Source organism: Herpailurus yagouaroundi, unplaced genomic scaffold, assembly GCF_014898765.1.
Source record: "Herpailurus yagouaroundi ecotype Mexico unplaced genomic scaffold, PumYag 139, whole genome shotgun sequence".
In the NCBI taxonomy this organism is placed as follows: domain Eukaryota; kingdom Metazoa; phylum Chordata; class Mammalia; order Carnivora; family Felidae; genus Herpailurus; species Herpailurus yagouaroundi.
Window position 1 is genome coordinate 780,138 of NW_024412394.1, and position 13,733 is coordinate 793,870.

The 13,733-nt window shown below is 53.5% G+C and overlaps 1 protein-coding gene and 1 long non-coding RNA gene across 4 annotated transcripts in view; one reads left to right on the forward strand and one right to left on the reverse strand.

The window, feature by feature from the left end:
- ITPR3 (inositol 1,4,5-trisphosphate receptor type 3) overlaps window positions 1-13,733 on the forward strand; it is a 67,678-nt gene that overhangs the window by 1,443 nt on the left and 52,502 nt on the right. The window lies entirely within an intron of this gene.
- The window catches only part of LOC121029302 (uncharacterized), a 3,397-nt gene continuing 2,607 nt past the window's right edge, over window positions 12,944-13,733 (reverse strand). The window contains exon 2 of the long non-coding RNA XR_005789668.1: window positions 12,944-13,413. This is a non-coding gene — a long non-coding RNA (uncharacterized LOC121029302). The remainder of the gene's footprint in view (window positions 13,414-13,733) is intronic.

The window sequence follows — 13,733 nt, forward strand, 5'->3', positions numbered from 1 at the left end:
TTTTTCTTTCCCTTCTCGACCCCCCCCCCCCCCCCCCCCCCCCCCGGCTGCCTTTAGGATAAACGCACCCTCCTCTGCTCTCCCTACGCATCAGGACACCCGCCAGCCACAAGGTGCCTCCTCTCTGGGGGTTTTGGAGGACAGCCCTGGAGCCCTCAACCCAGGTCTGGCTCTGGACCTGGCCTGGCTCACCGCTAAGGCTGGGAAGTGGGAGTCACCTGGTTCTCTTGATGTCTCCCAGGGTATTTGGGAGTTTGGCTTTAGTCCTGTAGGAAGGGGAATCCAACAGGACTGGGGCTTGGAGGGCTGGCTCTGCCAGCAGAGGATTCTGACTGGGAACTCCAGCATACCTGCTCTCCTTATCCTTCTTGGTGCCTCTCTCGTTCCCCTCCCCGTTCAGATGTGGAATCCCCAGCCACATGTCCTCGCCCTCACTAGATTTGACTTCTCTTGCTCCTTTCCCCAGAGGATGGGGGTGGAACCACATCTGGGCCAGCATCTGTGCAGGCCTCCCCCAGAGAGCACGGGCCGGGGGGATCCCTTGCTGCTGCTCTGGCCAGGGCTGCTGTTTGAAACTACTAGCCTGCACATAGTGTGCACACAGTAAACACCTCCCATAATGCTGAGGGAAGGAGGAGAGAATGTGGGGGAATTGGGGGCAGATGGAAGCCCCCCACCTTGTGTCTGAACAGCACTGGGAGCTTTTGGCAAATGATCATCTCCACTGTTGCTTAGTGCCTGGTTCAGGGCTGAGCACAAAGTGGGTGGGGTTTAAAAAATTTTTTTTAAACATTTATTTATTTTTGAGAGACAGAGAGAGATAGAGCACAAGCAGGGGAGGAGCAGACAGAGAGAGAGACACACAGAATCCAAAGCAGGCTCCAGGCTCTGAGCTGTCAGCACAGAGCTGGATGCGGGGCTTGAACTCATGGACTGCGATATCATGACCTGAGCTGAAGTCAGCCACCTAACCAACTGTGCCACCAAGGCACCCCCCCTTTTTTTTTTTAATAAATGTTTATTTATTTATTTTGAGAGAGAGAGTGCAAAGGCAGAGAGAGGGGGAGAGAGGGAGAGGATCCCAAGCAAGCTCCAAGCTGTCAGCACAGAGCCTGACCCAGGGCTTTGATCCCACAAACTGTGAGATCCTGACCTGAGCTGAAATCAGGAGTCGGATGCTTAACCGACTGGGCCACCCAGGCACCCCCGAAGTGAGTGGTTTTTAAGTATCTATGAGATCTGTCAGAATCAGGGGAAGGATCTTCTGCCCTCCACACAGCCCTCATCCCCTCAAAACAGATCTGTCACCTCCCAACACAGCTCCCTCCTGCCTTGGCCCTTCCTGCCCCCAGGAGCGCTTCCTCCAGTCCATTTTGACCCTGGGGCAGGACCTGCTGACCTCCGATAGCACTTCTACTCCAGGGTGCCTGTTCCCTATGCAAACACCTCCAACAGCTCCTGGCTTTCCACCGATGGATGCCCCCCTCCCAGCTTGGCATTCGGGCACCCTCACTTAATTTCCTATTTTTTTTCCCCCATTCACACCCTCTGAAGTTCTAGGTGCACGATACTACCCTGATTCCTGGAACCTACCCCACGCTCTAGGTCTCTTTACCTTTGCTCCTGGGTTGCCCCCGCCCTTCAGCCAGTCTCCACCTGGGTAAATCTGACCCACCCTTAAGACCTCATGCGAAGTGACCTTTTTTGAGAGGTCCAGCTCCTCCTCCCCCAGCCTGGCAGAATTAACCCTTCTTTCTCTGTGCTTTGCACTGCTTAGCACAAACTCCTCTCTGGGATTGTGTTGCTTCACGATTAGTTGGGGATTTTTCTGTAGGGCCATCTAATGCTGGGCAATTTGCCAGGATTAATTCATTACACCATTCATCCGCTCAGGCTGTCCGCAGGCACCGTACTGGGCACGGAGGGCCTCCGTGGCGAAAGAGGGAGCCTTGTGTCTCACCTTCTTGGAACTCAGTCAATGAGAGAATGATTTCTAAGCACTGCTAAGTCCTCCCTACTCAAAGTATAGTCCTTGGTACAGCAGCAGGAGCGTCGCCTAGAAGCTTGCTACAAGTACAGAATCTCTGACCTCTGCCTGTCCCTCGGAATCTGCCTGCTGATCCCCATGGGATTTGGTGCCTTAAAGTGTGAGCTGCACTGCTTTAAGTCATCCTCTCTCTGCCCCATCCTCGCCAGAATCTTTCTGGTGGCCCCAGAAAGGGGCCCCTTGGCTTTCACCCTGGCTGTGGGTGCCCATGTCTGTGATTTGAGTGAGTTCTCAGGCTAGTCCAATGTTTGATATCCAGGAGGTGCCCAGTAAGGGCTGGATGAAATGAATTTGTTGAAGACAGGGGCCCCCTTGGTGGGCAGAGGAGCTGGTCAGCTGGGAGATTGGGGGGGGGGGGGCGGCAGGGGGGGAGGAGGGAGTCCGGGGCAGCCTTCAGTTTCTGGCCAGTGGCAGGGCAAAGTGGAGGAAGCTAATTAGAGCTGCCTGAATAATTAGAGCTCCTGGTGAAGATTGTACATTAACTCCAGGTTGAGAGGATGGGAGGGGTCTGGGCAGCAGATCCTGGAGCAGGTCGGGACCTTGGCAGGGAAGGGAAAGCAGGCCCATGCCTGTTCTTGGCAAGAGAGTGTGGCCAGGACCACTGCCTTGCACCTCACCCTGGGTGGAAGGCAGCAGAGGCCAGGACTGGAGCGACTGATCAGGGCCAGTGAAAGGTGGAGGATTTAATGCGACTCCTGGCCAGTGGCTGTGGGGAACTGGCCCTGAGTGTGCAGGGTGGGCCCCTCAGAGTCTGACATCCAGTTCCTTGCAGGTCTCTCTGAGTGGCCAGAGGGGTGGGCCTTGGCCCACAAGGAGTAAGTTGGGGAGTGCAGGTGAACTGGGTCTTGAAACTGAGCTCCCAACGTTTGTCAAAGTGCCTTCCTTGCTTGGAGTTCCATTTGGGGGCTTTCAGGGCCTCTGAACCTGTATTGCCCAGGGCTGGGTGATCACAGGGAATAGGGTCAAAAGACGCCCCCCTTGGGGTTCTCTGTCCACCTTCCAGCCTGATTCACTTCCCCAGAAGGGTGGGCACTGGAGGTCAGCACCCAGAAAACATGGAGGTAAATATGGAGGAAGCCCCAGGTCCCCAGGGTCAGGACCCTTACATCAGTAGTCCCAGGGGCAGGGTTCTCCTGCTTTGTCACTAACTCTCTGGTTGATTTTGGCAAGACTCTGCCTTCTCAGAGTGTGTTTCCTTCAGCCTGATGTTCTCCAAGGTGCTCTGCACCTGAGAATCCCCTGGTATCTTTAATTGTTTTTTTCTTTACATCTTATTTATTTTTGAGACAGAGAGAGAGAGAGCACAAATGGGGGACGGGCAGAGAGAGAGAGGGAGACACAGAATCTGAAGCAGGCTCCAGACTCCGAGCTGTCAGCACAGAGCCGATGCGGGGCTCAAACCCATGAACCGCGAGATCATGACCTGAGCTGAAGTCAGTTGCTTAACTAACTGAGCCACTCAGACACCTCTCCCCTGGGATCTTTAAGAAAACATTTTTTTTTCCAGCTTCCAAGTCCCATGTCAGACCAACTGGGGTCTAAGGGTTGGATTTTTTAAAAACTCCCCAGTGATTTTACCTGGGGTGGGGATCCCTGATCTAAGGGCCTTCCTAGACTGACAGGCTGTAGGGAAGCCTACCTGGTCCAGAGGACCCATCTCTTCACCTTCATCAGACTTCTTTTTTTTTTTTTTAATTTTTTTAACGTTTTATTTATTTTTGAGACAGAGAGAGACGGAGCATGAACAGGGGAGTGTCAGAGACAGGGAGACACAGAATCTGAAACAGGCTCCAGGCTCTGAGCTGTCAGCACAGAGCTGGATGCGGGGCTTGAACTCACAGACCTCGAGATCATGACCTGAGCCAAAGTCGGCCGCTTAACCAACTGAGCCACCCAGGCGCCCCTCATCAGACTTCTTTCAGCCATTTAACAAACCTTTATTGAGCACCTACTATGTGCCAGGCACTGTTCTAGTCACTGGGGAGTCAGTAGTAACCACGATAGAGTTCCAGCCTGTTCCAGTCTGTACAATGGGGAGCTGGGTGAGATGGTTTATAAGGGCCCTTTGAGCCTTAAGTCTCTGAGACACATGTAATTCCAGGGGGGAGGGCACTGCCCCTCCCGTGCAGACTACATTCCTGGAGCAGATTTCAGACCTGCCTTTGGCTTTCATTTAATTGTGATTTCACTGGAGATGCCGGACTCCTTTCACCTGGAGATGCCCTGGGGCACAGGGCAGGGTCTGGGCCTCAGCTAGGCCAATGCATGCAACTCGTTTTTTGAAAATACATATTTTTTTGTTAAAAAAATAATATATGGGGCACCTGGGTGGCTCAGTCGGTTAAGCGTCTGACTTCAGCTCAGGTCATGATCTCACAGTTTGTGAATTCGAGCCCCACATCAGGCTCTGTGCTGATAACCCAGAGCCTGGAGTCTGCTTCGGATTCTGTGTCTCCTCTCTCTGCCCCTCCCCTGCTTGTGCTCTGTCTCCCTCTGTCTCTCAAAAATAAATAAATATGGGGCGCCTGGGTGGCGCAGTCGGTTAAGCGTCCGACTTCAGCCAGGTCACGATCTCGCGGTCCGTGAGTTCGAGCCCCGCGTCGGGCTCTGGGCTGATGGCTCAGAGCCTGGAGCCTGTTTCCGATTCTGTGTCTCCCTCTCTCTGCCCCTCGCCCGTTCATGCTCTGTCTCTCTCTGTCCCAAAAATAAATAAACGTTGAAAAAAAAAATTTAAAAAAAATAAAAAAAAAATAAAAAAAAATAAATAAATTTAAATTAAAAAAAAAAGTTAAAATATATATATATGTTCCACAGAGAACACTGGAAAAACTCAAAAAAATGATCTGTGATACCACTGTGACTTATATTAACATTCTGCATGTGAATCTTCAAACCTGTTATTTACACAAATAAAGTTACAAAATGATGTCAAACCGCACATGTGGCTTTGTATCCTGTCCTACACGGGGGTGGGTATGTTAAGCTGTATTTTCTTATGCCCACACGCCATTGTTATAGCTGCATAGTGTCCCTCGGTAAGATGTATCCTCATTTATTCAAGCAACTCTAGTATCGGGCATTCAGGTTGTTTCTAAAGTTTTGCCCTTATAAACAATCCGCACTGAACATCCTAGTCCATACATGCCCTAACACTTGTCCGGTTTTCCTCTCGGGCTGAATTCCCAGAAGTGGAATTCTGAGATCAAAGAAAAAGCGCATCTTTACATCACAGGCTCTCTCAAAACTCTGCCTGTTTCTCTGGCGGTAGAGGTACTGAGAAGGTGACCCTGTGCCTCAGGGGCTCTATCCCCCCCCTTCATGTCCTAAGTTTGGGGGTGCTGTACTAGGGGGTATGGGGAGAAAACCAGCTTCCACCCTCAGAGTTGGGCGTGGTGACCGTGATGGAGAGAGGAGGGATGAACTGGAGAGAGGGGCTGTGTAGGGGTTGCCTGAGGGCAGAATCCAGGGTTCCATGGGGAGGTGGGGGCGGGGACGCCAGGGACCCAGGCTGCATCCAACTCTCAGCCTTAAAGAATCCTGCTGTAGACACTTGCTCACACTCTGCCCTGCCCTACATTCCTGACCCTGCATCCCCTCCCGACTTGGCCCAGTGGGGCTATGGGGTGGGTGGGGCAGTGGCTTGGGTTGGGGGTGGGGTGATGTGCTGGATTTTAGGGTGAGGCCACACCAGCGCTCTGCTCTCAGCTCAGGGGGAAGTTTTCTGGGTTTCGACTGCCCCTGGGCCCGCATATGGAGCCCCTGCAGTCCACCCCGGGCCTGTTGTCCACGCAAGCACCCCATGTGGAGCTGGGGGGCTCCTCCCTGGAAGTGGGGGCTGTGAGAGAGGAGGGAAGGAGGTCTGGGAGAGGGGAGGTGGGCAGAACCCAGACCTCCAGGAAGTTCATCTCAGGCCTCTGAGTGTGAGTTCCGAGTCCCCCTGAATGTGTCATGCTGGCAGTGGTACCCAGCACAGAGCCCCTGCAGTCACAGTTCCCTGCATGAAGGCCCCTGGTTTAGCAAGGCTAAAGGACTTGCCCTGGTTCACGTAGCAGGGGCCTTTCACACTGGAGACTGTGGGCACAGAGATGAGGCTAGGCCTTGACTACACAGTGAGCCCAGGGTGTGGGTGGGGCATGGGGCTGGGGCTGGGTGGGGACACACTGCAGAGGGCTTTCCACCTGGGGAGACAGGCAGGAGGGACTCCTCAGGGGACAGAGCAGAGGAGCACAGTGATCACAGTGGTGTGTAAACGTAGGTATTTCTTTGGCTATCAGGTGGGCAGAGCCAGAAGAGGCAGTGAACATGAACCTCAGCCCTGGGGGCAGCTGCAGGTGCTGGGGCAGTATATTTGGTTCGCAAATCCCTCCCATTACTCAGCCAGCCAGCCGTCACCCGCTTCCCCCAGCCTGTAGGAGAGCTGTCCTCTCCAGGCTGGGAGTCTAGAAACCGGTGACGGGAATGATCTAGGTCACGGAAGGCAGAATTCAGTCTGTGTCTCAGAGATGCTGCTGCTGCTGCTGGCAACGGGGAGACTTTACAGAGCTTTTACAGTGGGTGGCCCTGGCCTTCACTTAGGCTGTCACTTTGGTCCCTCACCTCCAGCCAGAGGCACACATATAATTCAAAAAAAGTAAAAAGAACCATTTAGAATACCCATAAGCCCGCTTAGATGATAATTGCCCACATTTTGCCATATATGCTGCATCTATTTTTTGCTGAAGTATTTTATGGTAAATTACATAATTGCATGTTTTCGCCTCTAAATACTTCATTACACATCTCTAAGAAATAAGGGTATGTTCCTGTGTAACCATAGTACTGTTACCACACCCTTCAATAATTTCCTAATAGCATCCAATGCCCAGTCTGTAGTCAGATGTGCCCCATTGTCCTCAGTCTGTCTTTGACCACTGGTTTCTTTAATTCAGGATCCAATCAAGGTCCACATGTTACATCTGATTCTTATGCCCCCACCTCTTTCTTTCCCACGATGACACCGAGTTCCTGACAAGACAGGGTGGGTTATGCTATAGACCGTCTCACTTTCTGGATTTTGCGGCTCTGTTTCCCAGAGAGCTCTGCGGCAGTCTGGAGCCAGGCAGGCCAGGCCTCAGGGCCTGCCCTGCTGAATCCTAAGGCCTCAGTTACTATGTCAAGCAGGACAGGACAAGTCCAGTTCCGGGTTATGCAGAGCAGGAGAAAGGCTTGGGCCAGCAAGGCCAGTGGGTGAGGTGAAGGCCGACCAGCGGGGCAGCCCCTGTTTAAACTTTTCTGTCTCTTCTCAGCTTTCCCTCTTGTCTCTCCAGCTCTCCATCCCTCTTCTTAGCCTAACAGATACATCTCCCTGTGTACCGAGCAGCATTGTTGAGACCCTGGGACTTACCAGAGTCCACCAATCCTGAAAGCCAAAACCCCAGGCCTGTGGGCAGAGGCAGCGCCCTGAAGACTTGCACATTTGCCCAGGATCGTTCTTTCTTTCTTTCTTTTGTTTTTAAAGTGTTTATTTATTTTTGAGAGAGAGAGAGAGAGAGAGAGAGAGAGAGAGCAGGGGAGGGGCAGAGAGAGAGGGGGAAAGAGGCCCCAAAGCAGACTCCGCGATGATAGCAGAGAGCCCGATGCGGGGCTGGAACTCACAGACTGTAAGATCATGACCTGAGCCAAAGTCGGACACAACTGAATGAGCCACCCAAGTGCCCTGCTCTTTATTTCTATTGGACCAAATTTAGTCATTTTTACCACCTCCATTATCTCTGGAAATACTCTTGGAGTTCACTGAGTGTGTGGCTTACTATCCTTTTTAGACTTACGCTCTCTGAAGGGGAAGCCTACCTTGCCTGCCCTTAGGTCCAGGGAGTCTATCTCTTAGCCTTCATCAGACTGCATTAAGTCATTCAACAAACATTTACTGATTCATGCTTGTTTTAAGTTCCATATACTGGGCTCTCTGGTGATACATGGTGGATCCTTCATAAAGAAAGATATGTAGAGGTGAAGTAAATGGATGTTTTTATAGGGATGCAGAAATGAATTTCTTTTCTCCGATGAGCCAGAGATCCGAGCCAGAGATCCATCCCAGCCAGTGAACCTGGTTTCCTCTTCCAACATTCCTCCCCACCCCCACCTAGTGGGTGGGACTTTGCTGCGAATTTGGAGAAAGGGATTCTAAGGCCCTCATCCACCACCAGCCAATCCCAGTATTCCAACAGGGCCTGCATTGGGAGAGGGCTTCCATGGATCTGGCCTAGATTTTTGGGGTGGTGGCCAGTGTCCTGGTCTGGGAGTCAGAGATCTGGGGTCTGGAACTGGCTGTTCCTTTAACTTGTTGTGTGCCCTGCTGCTCAGTTTCCCCTCCATGCCTCACTTTCCAGGCCAGATTGGGAGGGGCTGACTAGAGTCCCTCAGGCATTTCCCAGTCTATGATTTCCCCCTCCTGTGGCTTCTGTGATAGTGGCCATGTTGGTAGGTGCAGGTTTTGATTCAGGTTCTTCTGATAGTCACCTGACCCACTTCTAGGTCCTTTCTTCCTCCTCCTTATCTAATCTTTCCAGACAGCATTGACCCGCCCCACTGCCTTTTCTATGACTCCCACCTGGATCTCAAAGTCCAGCCAGGGCAGAATGGGGCCACTCTGGTCCCTGCATGCATTTGCCTTCCTCTCTTCCCTTAGACTGAGGTCTGGGGGTGCAGACCCCATGGACATTTCAGGGACGGCAACCTCCGCCACAACTGTGTAGAGCAGAGTTTTCAACCATCTCTTCTTCAGAGGGTCCAGGGCAGCCCTGAATACATGCCTCCGGCCAGACCCCTCCCCACCTGCGCTCATCTCTCTCTGCCCACTTGGTGGACTCCCTGTTGGGCCCTGCATGGTGCAGGCTCAAACTGGCTTTGTGCCTCCCAGCAGATGGAAGGCTCACAGTAGGGACTGTCTTCAGGGCTGCTGAGTGTCCTCTGGGCTGGCCCTGAGGTGGGGAGATGCAGGGGTCTAGGACATGACTCCTGTCTTCAGGTCACTCAGCATGTTGGGTATGAGCTTCCTGATGGTAGAGATGACACCCAGCACCTAATGGCTTCTCTGTAAGGTTTTGTTGAACCCATGGAGACCTCGGTTGTACATGTGCCACCAACTGACCAGCTGTGTGTGTGTGTGTGACTGGAGCGGGTAGGGTGATGGTGGTGTTTAATTTCACTCCTTGAACCACACACTGGACTGTCGTAAGGACAGAATTAGGTATTGGATATAAAATATACAACAATTTACAACGTGTTCCGCACACTGGAAAACTAGTTTTTCTAACGTGGTCGTGGCTGCTGCGGTGTCACCTGCTTTTAGATGAGGAGCGATGTGGTGGGAATGGGCAGGGAACTCTGCAGGAGTCTAAGCACAGCCTTGAAAATGGCAGGGCTTGGCAGGACTCGGACAGGGACAGGGATTCTGGTGTACAAACGCCTGGAGGTGGGACGATGAGATCAGCGGGCTGGCGGAAGGTGGGAGTCAACCCTTCCCGGGACCTCAGGCGGAGACCTCAGGCGGAGACGGAGACGCGCTCGGGAGAGGTCAGGGGTGGGGTGAAGCGACGCCGCCGCCACCTCCCTCTGGAGAGCTCGGCTCTCCTTACAGCGCCAGGTGCGCACGCTAAGCCGCGCACCTGTGATCGGTGTCCGGCTCCTTTAATCAACGCAGATTCCCCCCATGAGGAGAGTGCTGGGGTACGGCCCCCGGGCGTGGGTGCCACCGGCCGGGGAGGGGTCCGGGGCCGCCGCGGGGGCAGCCGGGCAGCACAAGGGAGGAAAGCGCGGACGCAGCGCACGTCACCATCCCGCCCCCGCGCGCGCGCCTGCGGTCGGAGGCAGGCCCGGGCGAGGCGGCGCGGCCGGGTGACGGCCGCACGTGGGGCGGCGAGTTTCGCCGGGCGGTGGGGAAGGGGCGGGGCCTGGCGGCGGGGGCGGGGCGCCGAGAGCGCACAGCAGACGCCGGGTAGGCGGGTTCCGGGGGAGGGGCTGGAGGGGCGCTCGCGACCACCGTCTGGCCGGCGCCCCCGCCCGGACTGCCCCCTGAGGCGCCCCCTCCATCAGAACTTACCGGTCGTGGGTCCCGGCCCTCGGGCCTCCTTCTGGCCTCAGGTCTACCTGCAGCCCATCTGATAAGGACTTTCCTGCTTAATCCGTTAATGGTTTCTCGAGACACCCCTCCCGCCCCTCCCGACTGATAGCCTGTTCAGGGGTTGCCTCAGTCTTAATGAGTACACACAGAGGAATGGAAGGAGGCTTTCGCGGGGGCGCTTGGGGACATTGGAGACGCTAAACATTCTGTTGACAGCTTACAGGCTAGGCGGGGAGCTCCCCTATGCATCAGATGGGAAATAAAATGCTGAGTAGGGCAAGGTGCCATCCCTTAGTTGTTCCTGGGGAGGGGTACGGAATGTAGCCCAGCGTTCCCAGGAGATGTTGATTCTGCTACTCCGGACCCACACTTTGAGGACGGAGGGGGTGGAATGTGAGAGCCAGGAGGAACCTCTGAAAGTCCCATCTACTGACCTTGTTTTCTTGATACCTCCCGGGAACACCCCTGCCTCTTTTATCCTCCCACATGGCTTGCCTCTCTGCTCTGGTCCCTCCTACAGATCGCTCCTGCCCTCTCTCAGCTGCAGGTGGAGGATGTTTTCCTTCCCAACTTTGTTGAAGTTCTCCTCCTGGAGGCCATGCTTCCCTCCTGATCAATCCCTCCCTTTCCCTGTGTGTTTTTAGCCTGCACTCCCGCACTCCATGGGGCACTGGGGAGGGGCTGAGTTGGAGATATCAGGGCTTCAGAAGCTGTGCCAGAGTGGGTGGGGACAGAAGGACATCCGCGTAATGACAGGGCAGATTTGTGCCAGGGGGATTAGGAAAAGCACGCCAGGCATCCGAATTTACATGTGTTTTTCCTGCACGTGTGGCCCAGACAAGGAGTCCCCAGGGGAGTCATGGTGGGGTCAGGGCGAGGGTGGACTTTCCTCAGACAGAATCTCTGAGGAGGGGACCACCCCAAGGCCTTGAGCACTGGACAAGATCGGGGCTGTTGGGGGCTACCCCAGCCTCTCCTCGGCCACACTGACTTCCATGACGCCCTATGGCTGTCCGGCACCCCCTGGCCCCCAGTCCTGGCCAGGGCTTCCTCCCCTCCCCCATCAAAACATATCCATCCTGTGTCCCCTTCCTTCAGGGCTTTGCTAAGAGGCAACCAGATAATCTGATTCACTAATGTCTTACAGGAAATTCTATGAATTATTCAAGGCTCTGTACAGCTCCTGCCTCTTCTTTCACACCTCTGATTGGCCAAGCTCTGACCTGTTCCTTCCCTGAATTTGGACAAAATCCACAGTTGGTACCACCAGTTGGCACTCATACATATTCTTTATATCATTAACTCCTCTGAGTATGTGCTTTGTCTTCCCAATGAGAGTTTAAACTCCCTGAGGCAGGGACCTTATCTTTTGCTTCTTGTATACTTTCCCTAGCAGCTAGCAAAACGAATTAATTCGCTCACTATATAGTCCATGTGTGCCTGCCCTGTGCCCGGCAGTGGTCTAGATTCTGGGGATACAGCAGGAAGCAAAACAGACACATCCCTGTCTTCATGGATCTTCCATTCCAAGTGAGGGGGGTTGTGACCAAAATAAATAAGTAAAATATAGAGCAGGCCAGGTGGTGAGAAGGACTATGGGAACAGTGAGGCAGGGAGGTGCATAACGGGTGTGAGAAACAGCAGTTTCCAGTTTTAAAAAGAATAGGGAGGGAGGGAGGAAGGGTGTTCAGGGGAATGGGTCATTTGAGCGGCCATCTGAAGGAGGTGAGGGAGGGAGACAGGAGGGTGTCATCTGGGGGCAGACAAAAGAGCCAGTGCCAAATCTCCTGGAAAGTTTGAGGAGCCTGGAGGAGGGCCGTGGGCTGGAGCAGAGTGGGCAAGGGGCAGTGGGAGGAGATGAGGTCAGAGAGGTGAGGGCTGGGTCATGTGGGTTTAGGCCCGTGTGGATTCTAGGCTTTTACTCCGAGATGGGTAGTTCTGGAGGATTCTGAGCAGAGGACTGCCCTGATTTGACTCACCTTCTCAAGTAAAGGTGTGTGTGCTGTGTGGGGAACGGGAATTAGGGGGTTAAGGGGGGACATCAGGAGATCAGTGAGGACGCAGTTACACATCCAGATGACTGCGGGTGGCGGCTTGGGCCAGGTGGTGGTGGCAGTGATGAGAAGAGGTCATAGTCTGCACGTATCTTAAAGATAGAGCCCACAAGGTTTCCTCACAGATTGGGTGTGAGCATGGGTGGAAGAGGAGCCAGAGATTGGTCCAAGGTTTTTGGCCCAACCAATCAGAAGGACGGAGTTGCCATCAACTGAGATGGGGAGGACTTTAAGAGGAGCACGTTCAGGTGGCAGACCAGGAGCTCAGTTTTGAACATGCTGAGTGTGAGGTGCTATGGGCATCCAAGTGGAGGTGTTGGGTGGGCAGTTAGATCCGCGATCTGGAGTTTGGGGGTGAGGTGGATATGGGAGTCATTGGTGAGTGTCTAAGTGGTCTTTGGAGCCCACGAATGTGGCTGAGATGCCCAAGGGTGTGCGTGCAGATGGAAGAGGAAAGAGGGCCAAGCCCTGAGCCAGTCTGGGAGCTAGCGAGAGGGAAGAAGACCAAGGGGTCCTCACAGAGCAAGCTGCCTTCTCCCCTCCCTATCATGGCGAGGTCCTGCACAGCATCCACTCTGACACTGAGCGGCCTGGCTTCAAAGCTCGGCCCTTCTGCTTGCTGGCTGTTATGTTCCTGGACAGATTGTTTACCTCTCTGTGCTCTGGCTTCTCGGCCCACCAAATGGAAATAATAATAAAGCAGATTTAGAAAATTAAATAACAACATATGAAAACATTAGAAACAAAATCCTGCTTGCTTTTATTATTCTTATGGATCACACTGTGCAAAGTGCTGGTGATGCCAAAGGAAAAACTGGGGTCCTGTCCTCAAGGAACCCATAGTGTAGACATGGCAACCAGTTGCAGTAGGAAGAGGCATGGCAGTAGGAGAGACCGGGACCAGGTGCTGTGGGAACACGGGGGGGAAGGAGGCCCAGGGGGAGGGAGGGCGCTGGCCAAGGAAGGTTTCACAGAGTAGAGAGAGGGGCCGAGGGTGGAAGAATAAATGAGGTCTGCTAGGCCTGGGTCTTGGTGAGGAGCCAGGGAGGGCTGAGCATGAAGGGCATTGCAGGCTTCCAGGACCACCTATTTAGAGATGAGAGCTCCAGGGACCTTGGGATCAACTGGAGGTTTAGCATGGTTGGAGCAGAAGTTGTGAGGCCAATTAGGGAGTGGGTGAAGTCAGTCCACAAAAGGCCTTGTTAGCCAACCTAAGGAGGGGAGGAGAAGGAGGTTTTGGAATCAACTCTGTGACTTCAGGCAAATTACTTCGCATTCAAACTCAGTTTCCTCCTCTGTAAAATGGAGTTAATGAATAGCCCCTTGTGAGGAAGTTGGTGAGAATTCAGAGGTAACAGTTGTGAAACGCTGAGGTAAGATCTGGCTTCTGAAATGATGGATCATCATCATCACTTTATCCTAGAGGCTAGGATGGCATTGAATAATTTTAAATGTAGGAACGGGTGGGTGGATGGATGGATGTATGTATAAGTGGGTAGTTGGATGGATGGGTAGATGGATAGATGAGTGG